We start from the raw sequence: 25266 nt of genomic DNA on the forward strand, positions 1-25266 counted from the left end.
AAATATTATCTCTGGAGGTTTCAGCACCTGATCTCGGTGTTCACTGAAAGTTCAGTTCAATGAACGGCCAACCTGAGCTGATACGAGTCTCTGTACCTTCTAGGTGCCTCAGTAGGCTGTTGCCTTTAAGAGGTGGTGATGTTACGGTCGTATGAAGACGCACAAGTAAAAGTTTCATTATCAATGTTGTGTTAAGCTTTGTAAGATGTTCCTATAATGTATTTTGGCCTAAAGTTTAATCTCTTTCCACAGCACAGTACACTGGGTGTCTAAACCTAGCAGTGTGGACCACCTTCCCTAACCAGAATGTGAAAATGAAAGCAAACACCAAGAAAAACTGTTTTTCATGACTGAGATAGGGCTGCTTATGAATTTTACATTTTCATTATGATTTTAACTTTTATTGACTATGAAAACAAAATGAAAAAGCTACTTTGGGCTGCTCCCTGTTTCACAGGTGGCTGTCACAGTGGGTTGTGCCGCATGTTTGGTTTGGCAGACTTTTCACACCAGATGCCCTTAATGATGCAACCACAAAGGTGTCTCCTCCCAGGATCAAAATCAGAGGCAAACACGTACTGTACACCACCACACTATAGAGCCACTAATAACAATTAAAACAAAATAATGAGGGTAACATTATTCCTCTATTTTATTCTTGTTAAATAAATCAACACAGCTCTTTCCTTTATAGCGATGCATTTTTCCCTGCCTTTATAGTCCGTTGTGGATCTATACGCAGTCACATGCAAATGACAGATGATTGGTTGATCCTATTATAGGAACAAAGCATTTCAAAATGATGCCAAACATGCGAGGAAGAAGAAGAGCCCTAACAAACTAAACAAACAGAAAGACCTGTAAAGTAGGAAAGTGGCGAGTTCAGAGAGGTTATGACTTCAAAAGCATCAGCACAGTCTGCTGCATTTACCATCTTACGGTAAAATTGAGGTCACGCACAAAAATCCTACTAAATTTGAAGACATGGAAACTGTAATGTTGATTTCAAAGTGCAAACTCATATATAGTTTAGTTCAGCGTGAGCCATGATGACTAGTTTAGTTTATTAAGATCTGCCATTAGAGACAGCAGTGCAGTAGCTATTCTTCTTCCAAATGATGCAAAGGAGAGTCAACAAGCTTTACATTTTGCTGGTCTCCTGAGGTACAAGAGTCCATTGCCATCTGTGGCCCTGCACACACAGACTTCCAACACTGACAGCAGGAAACCAGCAGTTAGTTTTGTAAGATGAACTTTAAAAGTAAAAAAAACAAAAACTTTTTTTTATTGTATACAATTTTCTGTACCTTTGGAAAAAAAAAATTTCTTTTCTTGTTATTATAAATGTAAACAACAACAACAATAACAACTAGGGACTCAAATACCTTTTTTTGTTTGTTTGTTTTTTACATTTCAGAGCTAGGACAGGAATTTATTTATTTTTTTTATAAATAAAGGAGCTGTACCAAAGCCGAGCAGAACATAAATGAATCATAACTGTGAATCATGCAAAGCCACTGTAGTGGAGTCTAAGAATAAACACTTGTAACTGAAAATTAGCATAATAGGTCCATTCACTTTAAAGTGATTTTTCACATATAAAGAGCATTTTGAGATTCAACCAGCTTGCTGTGGCTGTACTTTCCACCAGCTGGGCCATCAGAACAGCCTGAAACAGTCCTGAGCCCTGAGCCAAACCTACTCACTGTCAGGCCCTAAATACACTATGAAAAACACAAAGAAAGTTGAGCTTTTATGTTCTCAACAGTGAAGATGAAAGCTTGAGCCCTGGCAGCTTTTGAGGGCCATGATGCAATTCCCGTACTGGATAGCGCTCAGGTGAAGCTGTGGGAGAGTCTCCTCTGAAGTAGTTCAGTCCACTGATGGCTTTCATTAGTGTGCCTCTTGACTCCACCTCATCACACTCACAGCTTACATACCTATTCACAGCTTTCCTGCTGTGTGAAATAAAAGAAGCGAAGAAATGAGAGGGAGGGGGAAATAAAAAAATATTAAAAAAAAAAAAAATCACCCATCCTAACAGCATCAGATGACCTCAGCTTTAACTTCATATACACCAATAAGTGTTTTTATTTTCTTCCAGTTTAAACCTGGTTTAATGAGTTGATTTAAAGTTCAGCAGCAAGTAATTTCAAAAGTCTGACTTGAGTAAAAAAAGCTCTATGATGCTACCAAAAGATGAGAGATATCACTCAGGGTTAGCAAAGAGATGAAATGTAAGCTCTCATCAGCCTGACAGTCGAAGCCATCTTATAGTATAAACCCTGAGACAGTCCTTACCTCGAGATGTAAGCACTGAAGTGGTTATATTAAGCCACACAGAAAAACAACCTGCAAATAAGTTATTTGGACAGTTTTGTTGTTTCAATTGTCAGGTTTTAATCTGATCACCAAATATTTACATTCCTTCATTAGTTTGATCTGGTTTTTTATAACAAACTCAGGCCACACTAAGCAAAATACTAAATTTCACATGAGAGTTTCAGATTTTCCTAATAGCTGCAGACCCCTACCGCAGTGGTCCTTGATATCATTAAAATGCTTCTTCAGAAAGTTGTCTCTCTTGTGGCCTGATGGATTTCAACTCCACTATTGTGGATCACAGCTTGAGATGGTAGTTCTTCTACAAAACCCACTGTGAGCAACATGGTCGCTCTAAACAGAACCTACAGCTCACCAGGGCTACAGAGCAGAATAATGACTATTTGTCAGCTAGAAGAAAAGACAGCGTGCTTCCAAAAAGTAGAGACTCTTACTTTATCCACTTGTTAAGTCTGACATTATTATTCATTTCAGATTCAAATGATCCAGTTCCCAAAAGCAAACAGACACTGAGACCACCGGGAGCTAACTCTTTCAGCTCATGTAACTGTTCTCCCAACAGTTACAAGAAAATCTCATATCAACATAGACATGAAAAAAATGATTTACAAGCATCAACAGAGTCTGGGGTAGTTATCTGGTTTCTAAAGCTTCCATTAAAGAATAAATAAATAAAAAGGAGCAGTGCTATAACTTTGGATGTGTAGAAAGATGGAAAACTAAATACCAGCAATGTCTAGAGGCAAAGTCGAGCTTATTTTGGCTAGCAAAAAGACTTATAGGCATGCTAATATAAATATATTAGCACAGCAACGTACAGCTGGACAATAAAAACATTAAAATAATTATCGTGAAAAAAGTTCCTCTATCGCAATATAAAACATCAATATAAAGTTGACAGAGATCCATACTTTCACAGACAACATGAACAGCCAGTGACAATGGTAATAGCACCCCACAGACCAGTCATGTGGCTGCAATAGAGTTACAGCGATGTCAGGTTAGGTTGATACACAGAGCATAGCCAGCAGCATCACATGTGCTAATGTGTGGGCTGCTACACACTAGTATGTAAGGATTTTACGTAGGAAGAAAAAAAAAAGACAAAATGAAAACTAAAGCAACAGCGCTAGCACCCCAACACACAGCCCAAGTCTGAAAAGACGAGGACACTGTCGCCTTTTGACCTAATTTGGAAGTGTGGGGATATTCTAGTTATTTAAAACCCAACAAAGGAACAGAGCAGAATACACATTAAACTGTGTCAAAACCATGTTTTCACAAAAACAGGTAACACACCCTGAGAAGCCATGATAACAGTAAGGACTGTCGAAAAATTATGGATTTACGCAGCTAACAAACTCAGCCACCTGGCGTGGCTTTGTTAGGTGAAAATATTCATTATGAGGATGAGAGCTCATCCAATGCGCTAGGCTTAAGGAACGAGAAATAGGATCATTAGGTCATCACTTATTAAACAGAAGTCATTTAGGATGCGAACAGCATTCGCCATCTTTCATGCGCACTCTCATCCACACGTGTATGCACCCCTGCTATCACCACAAGTAGAAAGCAGTTCTGTGGTAAACACTGGACTCCAGTCAATTCAATATTGTCTGCTCTATTACTGAACTTGGGTTGGGATCAGAGCCAAAAAACTACCGTAGATATCAATAGCATTAATTACATTTGTGGTGATAAAAAAATGTAATTTCATCCAAACCATCTGAGTCTACTTCAGATATTTACGTGCCAAAAATACAGACAGCATATTTGAGAGTCTGAGTGGACCACTGAGACAAAACAAACTCTCCACTGACATCACACTAGTGACATTTCCTTTTTCTTTCCTTTAACAGAATAGAAACTGTTAAGATTCAATATTGAGGAAGGGTACAAGAGGTGATCGAAGAATAACCACACCGATCCGGCCGGGTGAAGTCAAACGATGATTTTAATGAACACACGTGTGGGAAGACAACTCTGTACGCAGACAGGAAGTAGTCTTCGACTTAATCAAAGCATGAACAGATATTTTATAGCATCAGGGTTTGATTTACTGACGCCCCTTCATGCGTCACCGGTACATTTTATACATAGATCAGATCAACATCATCATGACTTTTCACCTAGAAAATCATCTTCTATTTTCATGGCGTGGTACTTTCCGTTCTTATCTTAAAATGAATTGTTCCTCTTTCTTGCCGAGACAACAAGGACGGTTCCTCTAAATAAATTTAACTCTATGTGTGTGTGTCACGACCTCACATGCTCTTTGTGTCACCTCTTCACCTACTGTCTGTGTCTCGTCCTCAAATGCTCTTTCTCAATTCACCTGTTGCACTTCTGACCTTTTACCAGACCAGAAGCTCACTGAGACTATGTGTATGTCTTCTACTAAATAAATGTTTTAACCAAGAACCTCTACTAAAACCTTAATATAAAATGATCTGATATATAAGTGTTTTGTAAGCATGTATTGCAATTCCTTCTATGGCTCCAAGTCACTTGCACAATAGATTGTCCGAACATCGCGCCGAACAAAGCTTCCGACCCCCAATTAATTGACCGAGCTCCAACTCTTTAATAAGCACAGATATGCATTGTGTATGAAATAGTCATAACTGCTTAAGGCCTTCTTAAAGCTATCTGTTACATTGTTAAAGCCTCGTCTTAGCCTGCGGCTCAAAATAACTATCTGCTTTCACTTCTGCATACAACTTCCTGTCAGCCTGCAACTCAGTCTTTCTGAAAGAGACACTGTTTAACCCTCTGAATGCAATATCCATGCTGCAGATTATATTATTAATGCAATGGTAATAATGACAATTATTTAACAATAGCAGTAAAATAATTTCCCTTCTCGACACTCCCTCTTTTGACCTCTGGAACACCAGAGGTCACAATACATTGTGTCCTCACGCAGACCCTTCTCTGGTGGTCTCGAACCTCGAGATCTCCAGGATCCTCGCCCCTCCTGTGGTCGCCGAGATCGATCTTCTGCAAAAGAAACAAAACACCTTTTCCTGCATCTCCCTAACTTATCCTATCTGGGACTCTTTAATCAAAAGCCTGATCCTAATTATCTTCTTAACTTATTGACTTGTATTTATGTATACTCTTCAACGTTACTCATCCCTTTAGAACTCTTTAAGCCCTGCTTTCACGTCCGGTTGCTCGCTCTATTTTTCCCTTATCTGATCATCAACATCCTGTGCACAAATTGTCGCTGCTGCAAGTTCCTCTACTCTTAAAAGAAAACAACCACTTTAATCAATTAAGTTTAAGCATATAAGCAATTACTCCTGTATACATTTCATCATAGCTAAATGCTGCCTTGAAACAACTCCTATGTGTTAACTTCATTTTAACCTCACATTTCCTATGTTATAACCCATTTTGGTATAGCCTTTTTATTTCATTTGCTCCCTTTAATGTAACAATACCTTCTAATTCTAATTTATCAGACCTAACCAAAATATATGCTTTCCTTCCTCTTTGGTCCTTCTTTTAAGTTCAGTTAAAAGCTAAATGAATTTAAGGCCTTTTGCCTGGAATCAATACTGTCATGTGTGTTTCTTAACTCTGTGTCTGTAAGCGTGTGCAATCCTTCATGAACTCATATTATCCTCACAGTAGATTGGCTAATCATAGCGCTAGCCAAAGGCTCGTGACCCTCCAGAGACAAATTTGAGCCACAACTCCTTTAAAAGCACAAAATGCAATATGTATAAAAATCATTTCTATTTATAAGCTCCCCCTTTATCCTAAAAATACCTCCTATGTAATATCTGTATGTGTAAGCCTACATTATAACCACTACTTCTAGAAATCAAAAAATCAAACCTGTTCTACTCCTTCAACCCTCACTAATTTTCCCTCTAAGATTTATTCACAGCTTTGAAAAACCAGCATTGTATCTTCTAAACAGGATTCAGTTCTGTCATGGTCCTGGGCCATGTTGGCCCAGCATTCTTGGTTCCTTGTATTTTCGCTCCTTATTTAGGCCAGGTTTTCTGAGGTGTCCTATTGTGGTGTTCCCTAAGTGTTTTTCCCTTTGTGACTCTTACCCCCTTGTGCCCCTCTGTGTATTTATGAGCTCTCGTCTCTCTTTGTGTTTATTCCATGTTTCCCCCAGCCTGTTATGTCTATGTTCTCCCCGTACTTTCTCTGGGTGTATTTAAGTTGTGTCTTCTGTTATGGTAGTTGCTGGTTTGTCTATGTTGTTTCCCCTCGGTCTCCCTGCGTCTCTTGTGTATTTCCCCGGACCTCCCTGCATCCTCGTTTCTGGTTTGTGTTATTAGCTTACCCAGTTTAGGTTTCCGGTTTCTTGTTTTTCCACCAGTGCTGTTTTGTGCCCACCGTTGTAAATAAATATTCACCTGCACCAGAGCTGCCGCCTCAGCATGTTTCTAGATATGAGAGCTGTGCATCTACAGTGAGATGCACGTCTCTCTTAATCAGCCCAGATTTTCCCAGAAAGTTTTCCAGTATCCTTTGTTGCTCACATCGTTTACTGGACAGCAAAATGATATGCAGTCAAACATGTCACATTCATTCCAAAGAAAACTGTAAAGTTCAATTATTTTGGCACGATACGCTTCAATTTAACATTATTTTCAGTTTAATTGCCCTAATTGGGTGTCATAGCTACCAACCTGAATTATATTAGGAAAAATAGACACCAACAGTCTAGTCAACAGATAATTGATAGTATTTCCTGCTGACTGATTGAATGATGACAAAAAGTATCTACAGAAATAAAGTCACAGCATATTTCTTTGGTCCTCATGCTGTGTTTAGGGATCATTGGCTGCTGATGTCTTGATGATAGATAAAAGGGCTAGTTTCAGCTCAATGTGCCAGTGTCACCCTGAAATCCATTTTTATGCTTATCCAGTGTATAAGCTCTGTCCTTCATCTGCAGGAAGCTGGATGAACGCAAATGCACAGAGGAGAAAGTGAAGACCATCCTTTCATGCTGTGTGCAAAGTACCCTGCTTCTATGCGCCTTTTTCCAGCAAACCTCAAACAAGCAGTGGCTCAAGTCCATCTCTTTCAAACGGTCTAGAGACTCATTGGCAACTGCCTGGCAACCACTGGTCGCTAGGAATAAATGAGTATCCAACTAAACCAGCTACTCGCTAAGAGGTAGCTAAAGTGTGACGAGAATGACGCAAACCAGAAACGGAAATTCGCTTTGACAGTAAAAGCATTTAGTTGAAACATGCTGCTTTCAGGGGTAAGGCACAGCGTTTACTGTGAAGGCGAACATTGTTCTTGCCAAATCTGGAAACCAACTATCCTCCATCCTAGTCCTGTATCCCTGGGAGGCTTCCATCACCCCTGATTCAGCACAGTAACTGGAGTTTGTGTGGAAGAACTGGAGACTACAGCCTGGTTAGTGCAGGTAATGCACTGGGATGCGTATAGCTTGTTAGGACTGGTACAAATCCTAGTTCTTTGCAGGGTTGATTGGTTGTTATAAAATATATGTCAGACTTTGATTGGGACTGGCAACCCAGCATTCACAACTGACCCCCTACATGTTACTGTGAGTACCTTTGACCATTATAATCAATGCATTATTTCCAGCAGCCTGTAAACACATCAGAACTGAATTTGAGCCTGACAGCTGATCAGGAAGCTGCACCAGTGCCAAAATGTAATACAGTATACATTAATGTCTGTGCAAGTTCAGCATACAGAGATTAAAAAATTCATAAGTTTACTAATGCATCTTCATTTATAAATTAGACAGCACTAAGGCAGCACACAAACTCCTAAAGTGAGACTGGTTCATGTGTTGCTGACTCTGAAAGATCAATTAATCAATATTTTTACATTAGAAATTACATAGAAAACCCAATAAATGTGACAGGAGTTGTTTCAAGTTATTAAGTGACAGATTTATTAGTAACCTTGCAGTTATTCTGAGTACTATTGTTTTGGCTCTCCCATCTCATACTGCACTGTTTTATTTCCAGCAGAAACAGGGATTTAAAATGATGCTCACCTCCCCCACCCATCTTCACAGCAATCATATCAGGTATTGGCAGTCTTACAGGGTGATGTTAGGACAATCAGACTATGAAGAACAGTTTTTCCCTCACAGACTTACATTGTATTTGTGACAGCGGTTATTATACAAAAAAAAAAAAAAGTTTGTCACCCTTCCCCAAAGAGACTCTGGACTTCTCCCAAAGTCAAATCACTAGAGTGGCAATAACAATATTTCATTATCTGTGGATCAAGGTTATAAAAATAAATGAGCAGAAATACCAGGAAAATGCAAAGACGTCTTCAATTAGGTGGCATGGACTCTTTGCATCAACTATACACTAATCATGGTAACAAGCACAATAGCCTCTCTCTTAAAAATGCATTTTGAGTCAGGAAATATCCGATGTGTACACACACATAGGCACAGATGAAGTGAAAATTGGTACATTTGCTTTTCTAAGTGAACTCTCAAACAATCTTGTTCATGTTTCTTCTCCTGCAATCATTGTATTAGCAAAATATTTCTTGACCAATAAAAAGCTAAACAACATAATCATCTGTTACATGAAGCTCAAGCAGTACTGTCAGCAGCTGGAGTCCAAGTTGGTGGAGATGAAGCATGTCTGACCAGAGTACATTATCTTTCCTTCAGAAGTACTTGCTACCTCTGTGGCAGAAACTTGGCCACTGAGCCAGGACAAAAGTAATTTCTAAGATCATCATTGCTAATTTATAGGTCAATATTGGTGGAAGACTTTGGGTTTTTGTCACTATAAAAAGACAATGGATACAATGAATTTTTGTATTTCTCATAGGCAAGTCATCTTTGAAAAAATTAAAGAGATTTGTGATATTTGGCCACATACAAATGTCGCATACAAAATTCTCTGTAAAAGATTGACAAGTATTATACTTAAAAGTCTGAACTCTTCAACATTTCACTCTTTATCCACAGCTTCCAGTTGCTTTGTGCTGTTGAAAACATGTCAGTTTTGCACATCTGGGTGCATCATCTCCCTGTGCCCTTCTTTTTTCTTTTCCCTTTTAAAAGATCTGATATGTTCAGCCCTTCCTCACCTTTTTTTTTTACTGCCCATCTTTTCCTTTTCACTACTTTCGGTGGAACATTGATTTTTATTGCTGCTGCACAACCTTTTACTGCTCCAGGTTTAATGGTTTTCCACAGGTGATAGCATCCATCTATACATTCATTTATTGCTATTCAGAGGCTATGACATCGAGTCACTACTTTAAAAAAGTTAAACTGTTAAATATTGACTATAATTCAGGCCAAAATACCAGCCAGCAGTTAAATAGCCCACCACCAATTGTTCCAACTCCAGAGATGTACTGCTTGGGCTAGCTGGTTAGTGGAACTTTCAAAATAAAAGTAAGAGACTTGTCCACTTGAAAACTGGCCACTCATGCAAAGTAGAAATAAAATTAGCAACCAGACATAGTTTAGTCACAGTGAGCTGCTGAATAGCACCACACAAGTTCATAGTCACAACCACAACACACATTAAATAGTTAAATAGCAAATGAAGAAATACTTCAAGAGAGGTCTGGCTTTTGATGCATGTCATTGAGGAATTGAGTGTAAATGTAAGCTAACAGGGCTGTGATCAAAGTCCATGCAGGGTTTGGTAAACAAGTTCTGGTGCTGGCAGAAATAAACTGACTGGCAGCTACCACAATTCAAACATCCAGAGTGCTGCAGGGTTTCTGTTTTCAGAGCACATCAAACAGCTCAGGAGAAGAGATGTCCTCAGGGACTCTCGAAAAAAAGTTTAAAAAAAAAAAAAAAAAAATGTCTCAGATGATGAGATATTCATTTCACCCTAGCAAAACCAAAGAGATGCCGGCTCCAACTGGATTCTGTCATCATCAGGGCTCTAAAGCAAGGTTACTTTCTGAGGTTTGTAATGCAGGATGAGCCGGGCTCTCTAGCTTGGTGAAATGAGGGCGAAGGATGAGCTGAAATAAGAGAAGATGGAGCTGATGGTGGTAGGAAAGTCTCTACTCAGGTTTCACAGTTTTACCTCAACAGCTCTGTTCAGTTACAGAGAACAAGAAGCCTCTGCAGACCAGCCAATACATGAGAGCAGACCGGAGTCTGAAGATCAATGCTGGCAGCAGGTCGAGAGAACAATATGCTGATGTAATTTTCATTAAATGTTAGTTTCAATTCATAATTTATGTGATTACATGTGTCCAGCATTGCAAAGCTTCTCTGTCATAAGAAATAAAGAAAATGAAGTTTTAATCTTAATCTCAGGCATTGGCTGTCCTTTAAAAGGACAAATGGGTTTGTGCGGATCTGACAAATTTACAAATATCAGGACAAAAACGAAAAGAAAAACAGTTTGAATTACAGAAGCCATACTACTACTACTAGCCAAATATTGAGTTATCCGTCTCTAAAAACAGGCTGAATCTGTGGCCTCCACTGTAATAATGCATTATTAAAGAACATCAAATCTTATTGCTCCCATCTCCATTATTTATGTTTGATTTTTGATTATGTTTTCATTATTAGATATTTCTTGAACTGCAGCATCACAGATGCATCTTATATGTAAGATTCCTTTCAGTCATGGACTTATGGTCCAGAATACTGACAGGTCGACGATGTTGTGGTCTTTCAGCTCAGTTTGATGAACTCTTGATGGTGGCTGGCGATGCCAATTCTTCTTCTGCTCTGTAACTCTGCAGCTCACTGAGGCTACAGAAGAACAAGGACTACCGCCCCGTAGTCCAACAGTGGAGTTGAAGTTCCCCCACTGGAGAAGAAAGTAAGAGGAACTTGTTATTGCCGCTATTTACCGTCATAAAATACAATCTATTTCTGTGATAAACTCTAAATTTACTGTTTGACTGCGAGTTTTAAACATCACCATTATTGGTGGAAAAATGTATAATCTCATCTCAATAATGCACAGTCAATTTATGAACATATTTTTCAGGTTAAAAGGATTAATCCCCCACTCTTCAACAAAAACGAGAAGCTTGTAGCTTAAAGAGATGCAGAGATATTTCACTATTGATATGCACCAGTGAGATTCCCACAAGATGTAAGCAAAGTATGACCTTCACTGCTAGATTTCTTTGTGTATTTTTACAAAGGGTGACTAAGGTATATGGGAAATCTAAATGTCATACAGTTAGCATCCAAATATTATGTCACATTTAACCTCTGATCTCACTTTGACATTTTGTATCTGCTTTTCAAGTTGACCCCAAAACACATTTCTTATCTTTAAAGACATTACTGTCAAGAGAAAGAGAATGAGATGAATGAAATATAGTGTAGTACAATATTAAATAATATAAAATAAACGACTACAGCCTTAAAAAAGTTATAAGAATTAGTAAAACAATGCTACCTTGAAGCTAGTCATTATACAACAGTTCCCAGTGAATACTTAATAGCGGTTTTGGCCTAATCACCACATTTTTTAGCAAGTTAATCCACCATTTCTCATTCATACATGTAGTTATTAAATAAGTGTGGCAGGTCTGTCTGGGTTGAGATCTTCTAACAGCAAATACTTTCATGAGGCTGGTTTCCATGGAGAGCTTTAGCTTCCCGCGATCATCTAAATGTGTTTTCAAAGCCTTTCCATGCTAAAAAAAATAAAGGCATGCTCAGTATATGTTATTCATGAAAATGGAAGATCAACAGGGAATATAAAACATCCTGAGATATTCACTTAGTGCAGGCAGCTCTGCTATAAAGACACTGTGTGCTACTGCAGGGAGGGCAAATCAAAAGGACAGCATCACTGCCATCCCCTGCATGTACTGCAGAACCTGAAGTGACCCACAACAGCTGGGGATAGCTAAAAAAAAAAAAAAAAAAAAAAAAAAAAAAAAAAATACCATGTGATGGTGCTCCAGAGCTAATGTCACAACCGACACGTTGGGAAAAGACCGTGAAGTGATTTTAGACAGCTGCACAGCTGGGATGTCCAGCATGCAGTCCACCAAAAACGTCCAATCCCGTCCACTGGATGACTTTGTAAAAAAAAAAAAAAAGGAGGGCGTGCATTTTTAACTTTTACCTGTATTTTGTCCTTAACAATCGATTACGCCCATGGAGTCTGAATTCCTCATTTCATTTGAGCGAGATGAATCTGGATCATTGTTCATTTTATAGTCTTTTTCATAACAAAGTTATCATGGCCTGTCATTGGCCTGTCATTCACCACTACATAAGTAAGAGATTTACTGGCAGTACTACATTTGAGAAAAAAAAGTTTTAATAATAGATAATGTTCTCTGTTATTTAATGCTTTAAGTGATGAGTCCAGAGATTTTTCTGAGTGGTTAGGTCAGAGAAGCCAAGCCAATGGGTTTCCTTTGATTTACTACAATAGCAATTCTACATAATGTGCAACAAAAATATCAGTGACGTAACATTTCTTCTCTTGATTGGCATAAGAACTAGGAAGTCATTCAAAACAGTTACCAACTTGTCCCATCCTAATCTGTTAACTTCTCAGTTAATAAAAGTATCAAGGAAAAAAAATTAAAGCTCATGACACTTATGGTGGAAAAATAAACACTGCATGGTTTTGTTTTTTTTGTTTTTTTATGTCAGACACAATGAGTTTGTGCTGATCTGAAGTCAACCTCAGCACCACTGGTCACCACAGCTTCAAATAAACTCTTAGTATTCACTGTTTGTGTATTCCTTACATACAGCACAGGACAACTCTAATTGAAATCAAAATATCACACACACACTTGATCCTCATTTACAAGAGCAGTGTTGCATCCTCGTCAACACTTTTAGCTGCACCCCATCCCAAGGAGGCTGAGCTCCAAGGTTAGGCTCTGGTTACCGTTTCTATTTACCTTCCTTGGGATTGGAGAAGCCAGTTGCTTCGAGCAGTGCTCTGCTCACCGAGTACAACCCCCCCATCTGAAACCTGAACCTGTGACGTGTGCGCGTGTGTGTGTGTATTTATCAGGTTCAGGCAAATGCATGGAATGCAAATGCAGGGGAGCAGTAATAGTACAGAGCTCCTCTTTGTTCCCAAACACTAATATTTCCATGTTTTAAGCTGCTGACTGTCCATTACAGCAGAGGTAAGGACCAGAAGATCCCAATTTCTCTTCCCCGTTGCCTTTCAAGCAGTAAAACCTGAGGAGGAGAGGATCTGTTGCTGTTCCATACCAACTTGCTTTCATTTGAGCCTCAAACTGTCATTTAAAACAGCAGCAGCTTCAGAAGTGACTGTTAAGTCATAATCAGCTGGTTCAATCTGGCACAGACATGTGACAGAGTAATATAATTAAACATAGATTAGGCATGAGGGTTTTTTAAGTTACTTTACATCTGGTAAAAAGGCTTATTTTTGGCCTCTGAATCCAATGACTCTGATTCACTTGTTATAAGAGCGGTCCAAGACTCCAAGCCTCCCCCACAGCTAAAAATTCACTCCACACAGTGCATGACTTCAGTCTCGGATTATTTTCTTGGGTGGGTGTGGGCAATTCTTAAGAACTCTGAATTTGGAATTTTTCTTATCTTAATTTGATATGCATTTGTGAAGATGTGATGACAAATGTACCAAGAATCAAGAGTCCTTGGTTATGACTCTAAAGGTTAATAATTTACAAGTTGGGCAAAGCCCAAACTCAGGCAAAATAACCCACCCACAACTTTAAGCGTTCTTGCTAACATACAGATATTTTTGAAAAATCCAGACAAACCAAACCAAGTCAACCTCCTTAGTGGATGTAAAATAAGAAAAGGGTTGGGTGACAAAGCAAAAAAAAAATACCATCACCACTAATATAAAAATATAATTTCTCTCAGGTTTAAAGGCAGAGTTTTGGAAGATTCCTGTATGATTCTTTGCTGCTGTGTTGCCTGCTGCTCTGCTCTATGTGACCACAACTCTGTCTGTGGGTTTGTTTGATTACCTGTACCAGGTACACCTTAGGAACCTGAAGGTTTGTATCTATATCAGATATCATGATGCCATCATGTTGCCTAGCAACCACCTAGGAACAGGCTACAATTACCCATTTTTAGCATATAAATATGGTGTGTTTTTATATTTTATTTTGCTTTACTTTTCTCAGTTTGATTAAGCGATGGTTCCCTGGTGTACTGGTTAATACATTCACTTTACATCAAAAGATCCCTTCTTTCAGACCTGGAAGAGAACAAGCCTCAGGGTCTGTGACACTAGCTTGTGTCTCCTAGTGCCAGGCCCTACCTTGGATAAATGGAATATCAGCTCTTCTAGCCAACAAAATATGTCAACTGTCTACAATAATAACATGAATTCTACACAAACCTTGAGCCAACACCAGTTTTAATAATTTTTAAAATGTCTCTTCTTGGACACAAATCTAAACTGTACAAATTCCCTGAATGTGATTAAAATTCAGATTAGAACTTCACCGTTTACATAGACATATAAATATAATGTGCAGTTTCATTCATTAAGCATTTTAATACAATGAATCAATTTGTCTAACTTTCTGGGAAGAGTAGAAGTTGTGATGTCTGATATAAATACACACTGGATTTGTCTTGATTTCTCATTTTATCTCCACCTTGTTGTGTTCCCCAGGTTTCAATTTCTCCCCTCTCGCAATGGTCCCCATTTCAACTTTAACCAGTATCAAAGCAGCACAATACATAAGATGCCATCTTCACATTCTGTTGATAGTTTTAGTTAATTTCTGAATGATTTACACTCTTTTTAAACAAAGGGCATTTTTAGTACTGCTATAATTTGTTTATCATTCAGCCCTATACAAATCTAAACATTAGTATTAGTAACAGTTAGTATTTTTAGTATTAGTATTTAGTAGTTAGTATTTTTCTGTAACTAACACAAAAAACATCAAGTAACCCATGAAATGTGAACATACAAAAAAAAAAAAAAAAAGATAAAAGATAAAAGTTGTTATCCAAAGGTTTGACCGGCTCAGCCTACTTGATATCTGCCTGTATGCAGCCAATTAACTAAAATGAATTTCACACCTGAATGTCACAAAGCTTCAACTACTGCCATGGTAAATCCAAATCCTTATTCAATTCTTTTTTGTGTGAAACGTCTTTTGTCAAAAGCTTTGGTGCTGCTTGGCATTGTTTGCCTGAGAACTCTACTGAACCTCGCAGATTCAAAAGATACTCCCAATACTGGTATCTGTTGTTTTGATGATGATCTTGTAGCATCCTGTCTAAAATTGGGCACACACTTAACAACTGTCAGGCTAATTATACATGTGAATAAGACATGATCACTGGCAAATGGCCCAGGTCTCTTCCAGTCAGACTGAGCCAGTGTTTGGAGTCAGCAGATAGCCATGTAGTGTGACACACACACACACACACACACACACACACACACACACGTTGTATTATTTCCACCTATAAATATTTTTTTTCCCAGAAGTTAAAAAAAATGCCAACAAAGACCAGCAGAAAGCGGAGAGAAGAAATGTGAGTTTTTTGATGGTTTTTCAGGTTGTGAATAGAACAAAAACTTCTAAATGGGGAAAAAGTAATGGAGGGAAAAATACCTTGGCAGATGTAAAGAAAGAAACATTAGTAAACGTTCGGCAAGGTTAATGGCAAGGTTCGCCAAAAACGCCGGGCACGTCAACCATTTTTACACACCAACAATCACAGCTGCAGCTATTTATAGCGTGAAGAATTAATCCTCCAATTAATAATTAAACAGTTATAAGATGCCTGGCACAATTTAACACACACAATGAATTATTTACAAGGCATGAATGGTACATTGTACATATTAATATTAATGTCTGAATAGGAAAGAATTCTCATTTTGCATTTGAACATGACACATCAGATTTCCAAAAAATGAGGACATTTTCTCTAAGGAATGCCTGTGGTTTTAATGATTTTTTTTAATCAGTTTTAAATAAAATATAAACAAACTAAAGTTCCCTAACTGAGACATTTCAAAAACAATGGCTACATAAACTCTTTTCCGCATGTCAAATCTTTTCCTCATTAAACAAACATGGTCCAGGGTGTGTTCAAATGACCACAAGGCGATGGCAATGATTACACAGCCAGTGTAGTCTCACCCAGTCCTTCTCCTTGTAACCTGAACATCCTCATTACAGCTGCAGAGGCTGCAGAGCTCTGAGCCTTTATTCTCAACAACCATGATGAAATTATTTGACTTATTATTATCAGTCCTTTGAGACGAGAAAGATCTTTGTTGCTTTTACTCTTATGGCAGCAGGACTATGGTGATTTATTTTATGTCCATGTATCTTCACATTGCCTACATATATTTTATTCAAACCTTAAAATAGGGTTGCTCAATTAATCGAATTTTAATCTAAATTACGATCTGGGCTTTCAACGATCACCTCCCTCGTGCTTTACTCTCACGCTGCTCCGTGTTGCAACTCGAGCGCACCTCTCTGCATTTCGAACACGCATCACAACAATTAAGAGGACCCGAGGGAAGCTTGGAAAGCTAAGCAGAAGTTATTTGGAGAGGAGAGTGACTGCCGTTGGTTGAAAAGAGAGGTTAAAAAAAAAAAAAAAAAAAAAAAAAAAACTTCAGTGGTGTGGAAACATTACGGGTTCGCGGAGTCAGACGTGGATCAAGTAGACAGTGTGTAAACTTTGCTGCGGTGTCGTAGCTGCACCACAGAGCAACACTGCAAAGTTCACTAAACATAGATGTTTACATTTTTCATTTATTTCTTATATTGCAAACACTTGCACTGTTTGCAGGAGTATTTGCACACTATTTTATATTCTTTTTTGACAATCTTTAAAGCCATTATTCAATACATTGTTATTGTTAAATAAATATCGTCAAATAATCGAGATCTCAATTTCAGTGAAAATAATCGTGATTATCATTTTTGCCATAATCGAGCAGCCCTACCTTAAAACTCACTATAGTACATTGTATGCTTGTGTTGGACAGGCCACTTTGTCATTTTATAGACCAAACTGCTGGTAGTAGTAGGAATGTTTTCCCAGGAAATTTTATGCAGTCTTTTAAGTATAAAATAACTGTAACACTAACAACAACTAGAGTAATTTAACTTTATAACTTGAGAAGCGCTGCAAAACACTGCCACAAAATAAAACAATGTTTTTTGTTTTTGTTTTTTTACCTTGAATGTTTTATTTTCGTTCAAGTCTTTGTAACCAGCTGCTTAAATCGCTGCTTTTCCACCACATAACCATATCAGTAATTTCCATCATATTGTTTACTTTTGGGCTGCAGAACGGTTTTTTTGAATATCTTCCAAAGCACTGTGCTTTGGTGGAGTTTGCTGAAGGTACTAAATCTTTATCAGAGGCTGAGATTTGCCTCCAGCTCTGAGGCTTGCTGAGGCTTGTCTTGTTGTTGTGTGCACTTGGATATGTAAACACATGGCATTGCGATAGCAATGATATTGTGAAATATTCCACTCCAAAAAATTATACATGGATGACATGAAATGGCACAGCCCAGTCACACAGTGTATGACAAGAACTTTTATTGTGAAAAGACGGAACAAGGAGCCCTTTCGCACACTCCTAGAACAAATCTTATTTTGGGTATGGGCCGTTTTTCAAAATGCACACATGTGTGTACTTCTGTACTTATGAAATGTAATAAGTAGCAACCCCAGTACAGTTCCAATTCAAAATTGCTGAAAATGCCCAGATGTGTTCTTGCTCCGCCCACTCTATCGAGGGTACATTAATCATGACTTGTGTGTGCTTGGTGCAGCCAAGTACCCCAGAATTCATTTCATCTGAAACTCAAAAGCGGCAATAGTGGAGGACAGCGGCCAAAACTGTAAGTAAAATTTAAAATATTACTGTCTTTGATGAATTAAACAAACTTTTAAAATGTTTTTAGGCATGAATGCAGATTTGTAAACTTCAAATATCTGTTTGATTTATCAGCAAGACATTGCCTGCTTGCAAAAGTGCTCCGATGTTTTTGTAGATATCCATTTCTGCTGGTCTAACCCCACTAGCTGTCAGCTGACCACTCATTCAAGGATCATTATACCTGGCAGAAAATCTGAGTCCTGGCACATCATTTTCAAAACCCTTTTGCCACTCAGTGAAAGTTAAACACTAGATATAATTCACTCATATGATTTCTAACTGTTGATGTTTGGTTTATTTCAGTGTTTTACTTGTTTCTGAGAAAATTGGTTTGTTCCCTAAAGTAGAAATGTGCTGTACTTATTGTAACGGCAGCTTTTCCTGAATTAAAACGAACATTAAAAATATTTTAATCCAGGAGGAAAGTATGAGCCTTTTCTCTGGAAGCAGAAACATCTGGGCCAGCATGTTTATGCTGTTCATGGAGACAGATGTCAAGCTATGAAACGATAAACCATAAATGATCAAATTATGTTTTTAATATTTACTCAACTCTATTCTAAACGCCAGCTGTCTGTTGTAAGTTGTGAGAGTCTACCAGAATAAAAATGAAATCATTCTAGCATCTGAACAGTTTGTCTTTGTTCAATAAACAGTGTGAAACAGATCATATGAATCACTAATAATAATCATGAAGACTAAAAGCAGTGAGGTTGCTCTGAGTGCTCAGAGTAGAAAAGTGCCATATAACAACCAGTCCACTTCCCATTTCAGTAACATGTGCATACATGTGCCATATAAATTACATTTTAAATCTAGAGGTTCTGACTACTATCATATTAGTCTTGTTTTAAGATCTAAAGAACAGTCGCCTCATTCACCCATTCACACTTTCTTCTATGCTTTTTCTTAGTGAGTGCTTTCTATCTAACATTCACATTCCAATGGATGCATCGGAAAGCAACTTTGGGTTAGCATCCTACCCAAGGATATTTGGCACGCCAACTTGGAGTAACCAGGGATCAAACCACCAACCATGCGATTAGTAGATGACCTGCTTCACCTCCTGAGCTACAGCCAACGACAAGTGTTTACTGCAATTTTTCTAAATTAAGCTATTTTCTAAATCTTTCTATATTATTTCACCTTGATGGCTTTTTTATGCTTATTGTTCTTCTTCAAAGAAATCTAGTAATTAAGCATATCATGGGCAATTTCCACCGTAAATATTAATCCATGAAATTAAGGGGGAATGGGCGTAAAAACATAGCCAAGGTGGGGGGAATAGGCTCCAGCCCTCCCGCTACCCTAAAAAGGATACGCGGAAGAGAATGGATGGATGGATGGATTGGAGTAAAAACATGGAGATGAGTTGGGCTGAGCTGAGATGTCATGTGATCAGATACACTGCCATTCCACTTGTCCTCTGGAAGTACTGGAAGTACTAGCAAAGTACACAAGTACAAACTTGCGTACTTCGGTATTGAGATACAGTCATGCACTGAACAGCAATAGCTACAAAGACACAGCAACCACATAAACACAAGCTTGAGTAGCCCACAGACCTGGTCCACACATTTCTGACACTGCCCCCTGGTGACACTGCACAGCTACAACATGTACGTAACAGTCTGTTCTCCTGACAAGGAAGCACATTCAATGGAAAGCAAAGGTTTTCTCCTCTGATGTGGGTGGTAAATAAATGCGCACCTGCTGAAAACTTCCTAGTTTGTCCTGTTGTGGGTTTTTTGTTTGTTACACTAAGAGGGCTCAGTACCACCCAATGACCCCCCCCCCCCCCGACACGCCTCTGAGAGTAGCATGAATATTAAGGCTGTTTGTCCAAAAGATCCATATTTCAGCCTTTAGCAGATGGAGTGCTGTATTTACAGCATTACTATGAGGCAGTGCAGCAGACTAAACATGCAGCATTACCAAGGCTGCAAAGTACTGATGCTGTTCAGTGGAAACCTGCAGGGTAATGTGTGATAAATCATGCAGGGTGTAGGTGCATCTGCGCTATGCGGGCCTACCTGTCCTCCTCAAATACTCCAACAAACAGGTGCTCTTTCTCCGCTGGTCAGAGCCACAAATGAACGCCAGCGAAAACTTCATTTGGCATTTACTAGCAGGTAGTACACACGCTACCTACAGGAGAGGGTTTATACCCTGTAGAGGAGTGCTGACAGTTTGTTTTATCTTAAAAGCCACATTCAGGACGGTTCGCGGGTCTCCACGCGCGAGGAAAACTTCCCGTTAAACTGTCCGTCTCGTGAACGAGCAGTTGGTTCAAACACGTTCAAACAAAACACGGAGTCCTGAAGCTGAGCTAAAGCCGGTCTGAAGTTAAACCAGGCACCCGCAGGGCAGCAGCCGACCGCTCATCCCAAAAACTGTCACAAAAAGCGGACACTTACCTCAAACCACTGTCCGCGGACGACCGGGAGGAGGACGGGAGAGGAGAAAGCTCAGCCGGTCAGCGAGTCCAAAGCCTCCGAAAACACTTTGCTGCTGTTGTTTCTGTCCTTTAACTGAATGTAAGTCCCGCTCCGGCGTCACTTTGTATCCGGACGGAAGCTCACAACGTGGAGTGAAGCCGGTGGCGGCGGAAGCAACAACAACAACGGCAGCAGCACCAACGGTCTCCGGCCAGCCTGCTGCCTGTCAGCGTTCAGCGCAGGGAGAGAGAGTGGAGACTGACGCCGCGCATGCGCACGACGATCGCTACTGCAAAAACAGAGATCGTCTAATGAGCGGTTGCAGTCCAGTTTGTCTCTATAAATGGGGTTTGTGCCCTGGTCACACTATCTTTAGAGTACAGTACAGCTTTCAGATTTAGTGACATTCAAGAATTCAAGCAATATTCTTACATTCTGTCCTTTTCTGCCTATGGAAGCAGTCTTACATTTTCAGATCAATAGGACCAGGCAATATAAAAGCTGCAATCCCCCATTAAAAAAGTTTTTAAAAAGCGAAGCAAAACAAAACAAACAAACATTTTGGCATAAAAATCTGTTTGTTGGGACCAGTCTTTTTTCCCCTATATAATATTTTAACCTGCAGAGCAGTCATAATTTTAAGTCATAATTTTAATAAAAGGGGGTAGCATTAAATCTGTTAAGTCTAAAAGGTGCACATTTAAAATTCTGTAGTTATATTATTATATTATATTATATTTCCAAAATGTAAAAACATATGAGAATGTGGGCTTGTTTCTTTTTTAATAATTACACTAATTCTTTAATTATCTTTGTCCCCTTTTTCAACACCTATTCCACTTAATCCCAAGGAATAATCTGGCAGAATGAGATGCACACTAAATTCCTCCATGATTCTGTAGAAATTATAAGATGATTTCTATAAGGGACAGTGGCGCGGCTGCCCCTCTGTTGGTCTTCCTTGGTCTCTTGTGTTCTGGGGGCCTCTGGATGTCTGGAGTTTTGATCTCCTCCATACCTGCTTCATGCCCTGGAGGACGGGGCTGTGGCCCCCCCACACCCTCTAGCAGATCATTACATGAAGGAACCTTTTAAAAAACAAAAAACAAGCGCGTCCATGCTCACAGGTGTACACACGGGTGATCACACCCACAAACTACACCCTTTTTGGCTCCTACCTCAAAGCACACTGTGTTCTGTTGATCTTATGTGCTGCACAATAATGTTTAATATTTAGTATTTACTGTCATATTCCCATATATCATTGTGATGTTGTTTATTCTATTACTCTTGTTCTCTTCTGCTTGTTTTCTTTTTTCTTTCTCAGCAGGTGATCCAGGTGATTGATATATGCATTTTTTTTCTTCTTTTCTTCTTTTTTTTCTTTTTCTGCTCATTCTGTTGGTTTTTGGTTTTTGCCCTTCTCCCCCGTCCCTCTTCTCAGCTGTTTCTCTTTCCCTCTTTCTTTCTCCCCTTCTTTCCCCCAGTCAAGTCTGTCCCATGTTCAGTAAGTGAAAATAAAATAAACAATAAAAGGTGAATCAAATGGACCATTAAGGCAAGGCTGGGATGGTCAATTTGGTAAAGTAAATCCGTTGGGCATCTTTCTTTGCCTTTAGACAACAATTCTGATGGCAAAAGAGCCAAACGGGACAGGCCAAAAAAAAAAAGAAAAAAAAAAAAAGAAATTATAAGATGATTAAATATATTAAAATTATATAGGTTAAGATCGTATATCATACAACCCACCAGGTCCATTCTGATAAAATCCTCAGGGACTGGTTCCAGTAGAATTTTTTTTTGTATCCTTTAAGGACCTTTTGAGTGGAAAAATGTTACTGAAAGAATGGAACTGGATTAAAATTAAATCAGAAATTTGCTTATTTTTTGCAAGTTGTTTTTCATCTATAATTCAGTTTGGAGTTTTTCTCAAGTTATGAACACACAGAAAACTGCATAAAAGCTAATGCTATTCTATCAGAGAGACACTGTAAGTCTGCACCCACCAGTTACCATGACTATCATATATTTGATATAGTATATAAAATATTTTCAAATACAGTTTAATTTTCCCTAAAATCTAGCCTTTTATTGAGTTTCAATAGGTGCCTGGTGGTTAACCCAGACTCTTGGAAAAGAAAGGTATAACTTAAAATATTCTGAGATAATCTAAAATGAATGAGATTAAACATATCAATTTCTCCCACACTTGGTCTCTATTAACTCTTAAATTTAGGAAAAACTGAATGTGTCTAATCAGCACAATGCTCAGGCAGTCTATATTTATGTGATTTGTTGTGTATGTCTAGGCTACAAAAGCTAAAGCTTCTTGACAGTTTCACTCTCAGTCAGTAATACACAGAAAAATACCTGATTCCATGGATGATAGAAATTAGTACTAAAACTAAAATCTGTTTTATTGCTCATTAGTGATGGCTGGTAATGAATGGTGAATAATAAAGATTATTGATAATAGAAAAGTCAGTGCTCTGGGAACACTGAATATTCCATCTGATTTTTATTCCAGATTACAGTTTATTTATGTGTTTTTTTTTTCTTTTCTTCATCCAACTCAATTTCATTTATAACACAGAAACAATGGTCGGTAGATGCATTATGCTTATTTAACCTTTGTGCTTCTACAAACTTATTTACAGTGTGTTTCTCATTCACTCGTTCACACAGCTGCTATGGAAGATGCTGGTATGCCATCTGCAGTACCTTGGCATAGTTCATAGATCAGTTATGCTTCGGGTTCACAGGTATTTAGATTGAGTCAGATACTGTATCTATGTGCTGCAACTTCTGTCTATTTGCAACCAACCATGCACGCATTTTCATGATTTTCACTCGGCTATACAGGTTTAATTTGAGCCTAAAAGAGCTTCTACTGTTGGGCTTAAATGTGCTGTACACTATATAGCAAAGCAAACTGTGCTTGTAAATCTGTACTTTTCTGCATTTTAGATGCAGTGTTGATAAGATTTTCTGTGAGATGTGCAGCTTACTCAGGCTGAAGTGTAAAGGCTGAGGGGGAGGTAAGTTCCCTGCAGATTAGATAACACAAGCCAAGGACTTTCAGGGACTCTGGGCACAGCTGTACTAAAAATAGAGCTCAAAATTACAACTTTAATGTAGCTACATCAGGAGGCTAGCCTCTGCTGGGTGAAGATTAATGGATGATCGTCCATAGCTATTCTTACTGTGCATGCAAGCCCTCCCATTCAACTGTTTAAATGTTCCATCTGCAGCCTCTAATTTGAAAACTGCCGTGACATTGCACACCGTGCTTTGGTGCACTGTTTACTCTTAAGCTGTGCCCAGTCAATAGCAGGCTGCTGCAAAACAACCACTCAGACCTCTGCGGCGGCCGGCGTGCACCTCTAGTCTGGCTGGTTGTAACGCGATATTCTCAAAGCTAATTTGACTTCGGCCCACAACAAAGTCACTCAGTGCACTTACCAGTTAGTGTGAATCACTTTGCTGCTGAATTATCCACAGAAAATGTGACACAGCTGTACAGTTCATATGCCCACCAACTGACAACCAGCTTTCAAAGACATGAATTCAAAATTTAAAAACACATCCAATTTATAACATGTACTACAAAATTAGTGCCATTAAATAAACCATTCGTTCAGTTGAGCCTCTTATTTTCTGGAGCCTTGACTTCCATAATTCCCTCCATTCTAAAAAAAAAAAAAAAAAAAAAAAAAAGGTAAATGGCCTGTATTTGTATAGCGCTTTACTTTACACTACATTCAGTCATTCACCCATTCACACACACATTCACACACTACCATAAAGGATTCTCTTTACTCAGGCTCCCTCTGAAGGGAGTAACTTGGCTGTTGGTCGGAAGTGGGTGAGGTGGCATCATTGCCTCACCCAGTTCCTAACTTTTTGTTCATTTCAGAGTGAATCTTAAGATTTTACTGTAATCTTTCAAAACCCATCTGGGTCTGGCCTCAGGCTGCATTGCAGAATTCGTATCCTAGTTTCACCTCTTCTCTTCTCTGGGGCCCTTCTTGCTGTTCATGGCTGAGAACTAAGATCACATCCACATAAAACCATCAAAACCCTGTTTTGTTTGTTAGGTCTAGGTGAGTGTCTGGGCAATAGGCTTGCATGCATTTATGCAAGTAAAGGCTTGGTTCTACATTGAAAATAATACAAGTGATGAACAAGAACAGCAAAAAGAGATTAGCAGAGCAGAAACCATTGGCACTGCCAGTCAAATATGGCATGAGAGCAATTCTAGAACCAGCATTGCCAAACAAAGTCATGGCGATGTGAAGATACCCACACGTGAAGGTTGAAATCACAAAAGGAATGTGAGCCTATCTGAAATGTGTTTTCACTTGATTTTTAAGTCATGGTAAGAGGTAAATATGAGTGCCTGCATGATTATTCTCCACAGCTGGTCTGGACTAAAACACTAACTCTCACGTTTCAGATTTAAACTGGGTTTCTACTGAGGGGTTATAAAACACATCAGCCTCATGGACACTGGGTGTATTTGTAGTTTTAAAGTGAAGACAGCGCGAGTGTACCTTAGATCTAAAGGTGACTGCGATTTTGGCATCAGGACCATCTACTTGTAAAACAACCTGAAGAAGCGTGCACACT

The 25266-nt window shown here is 38.8% G+C and overlaps 1 protein-coding gene across 2 annotated transcripts in view; it reads right to left on the reverse strand.

The window, feature by feature from the left end:
- Positions 1-20915, reverse strand: part of LOC309718381 (spermatid perinuclear RNA-binding protein-like) — a 102458-nt gene extending 81543 nt beyond the window's left edge. The window contains exon 1 of one of the 2 annotated variants that reach the window (XM_082553536.1): positions 20617-20915. The gene's annotated coding sequence lies outside the window, so the exon portion shown is untranslated. The remainder of the gene's footprint in view (positions 1-20616) is intronic. The other variant, XM_082553537.1, reaches the window with a different exon arrangement.
- Between the last annotated feature and the right edge of the window lie 4351 nt (positions 20916-25266).

Source organism: Aulonocara stuartgranti (genome assembly GCF_965226115.1).
Source record: "Aulonocara stuartgranti genome assembly, chromosome: 12".
NCBI classification, from domain to species: domain Eukaryota; kingdom Metazoa; phylum Chordata; class Actinopteri; order Cichliformes; family Cichlidae; genus Aulonocara; species Aulonocara stuartgranti.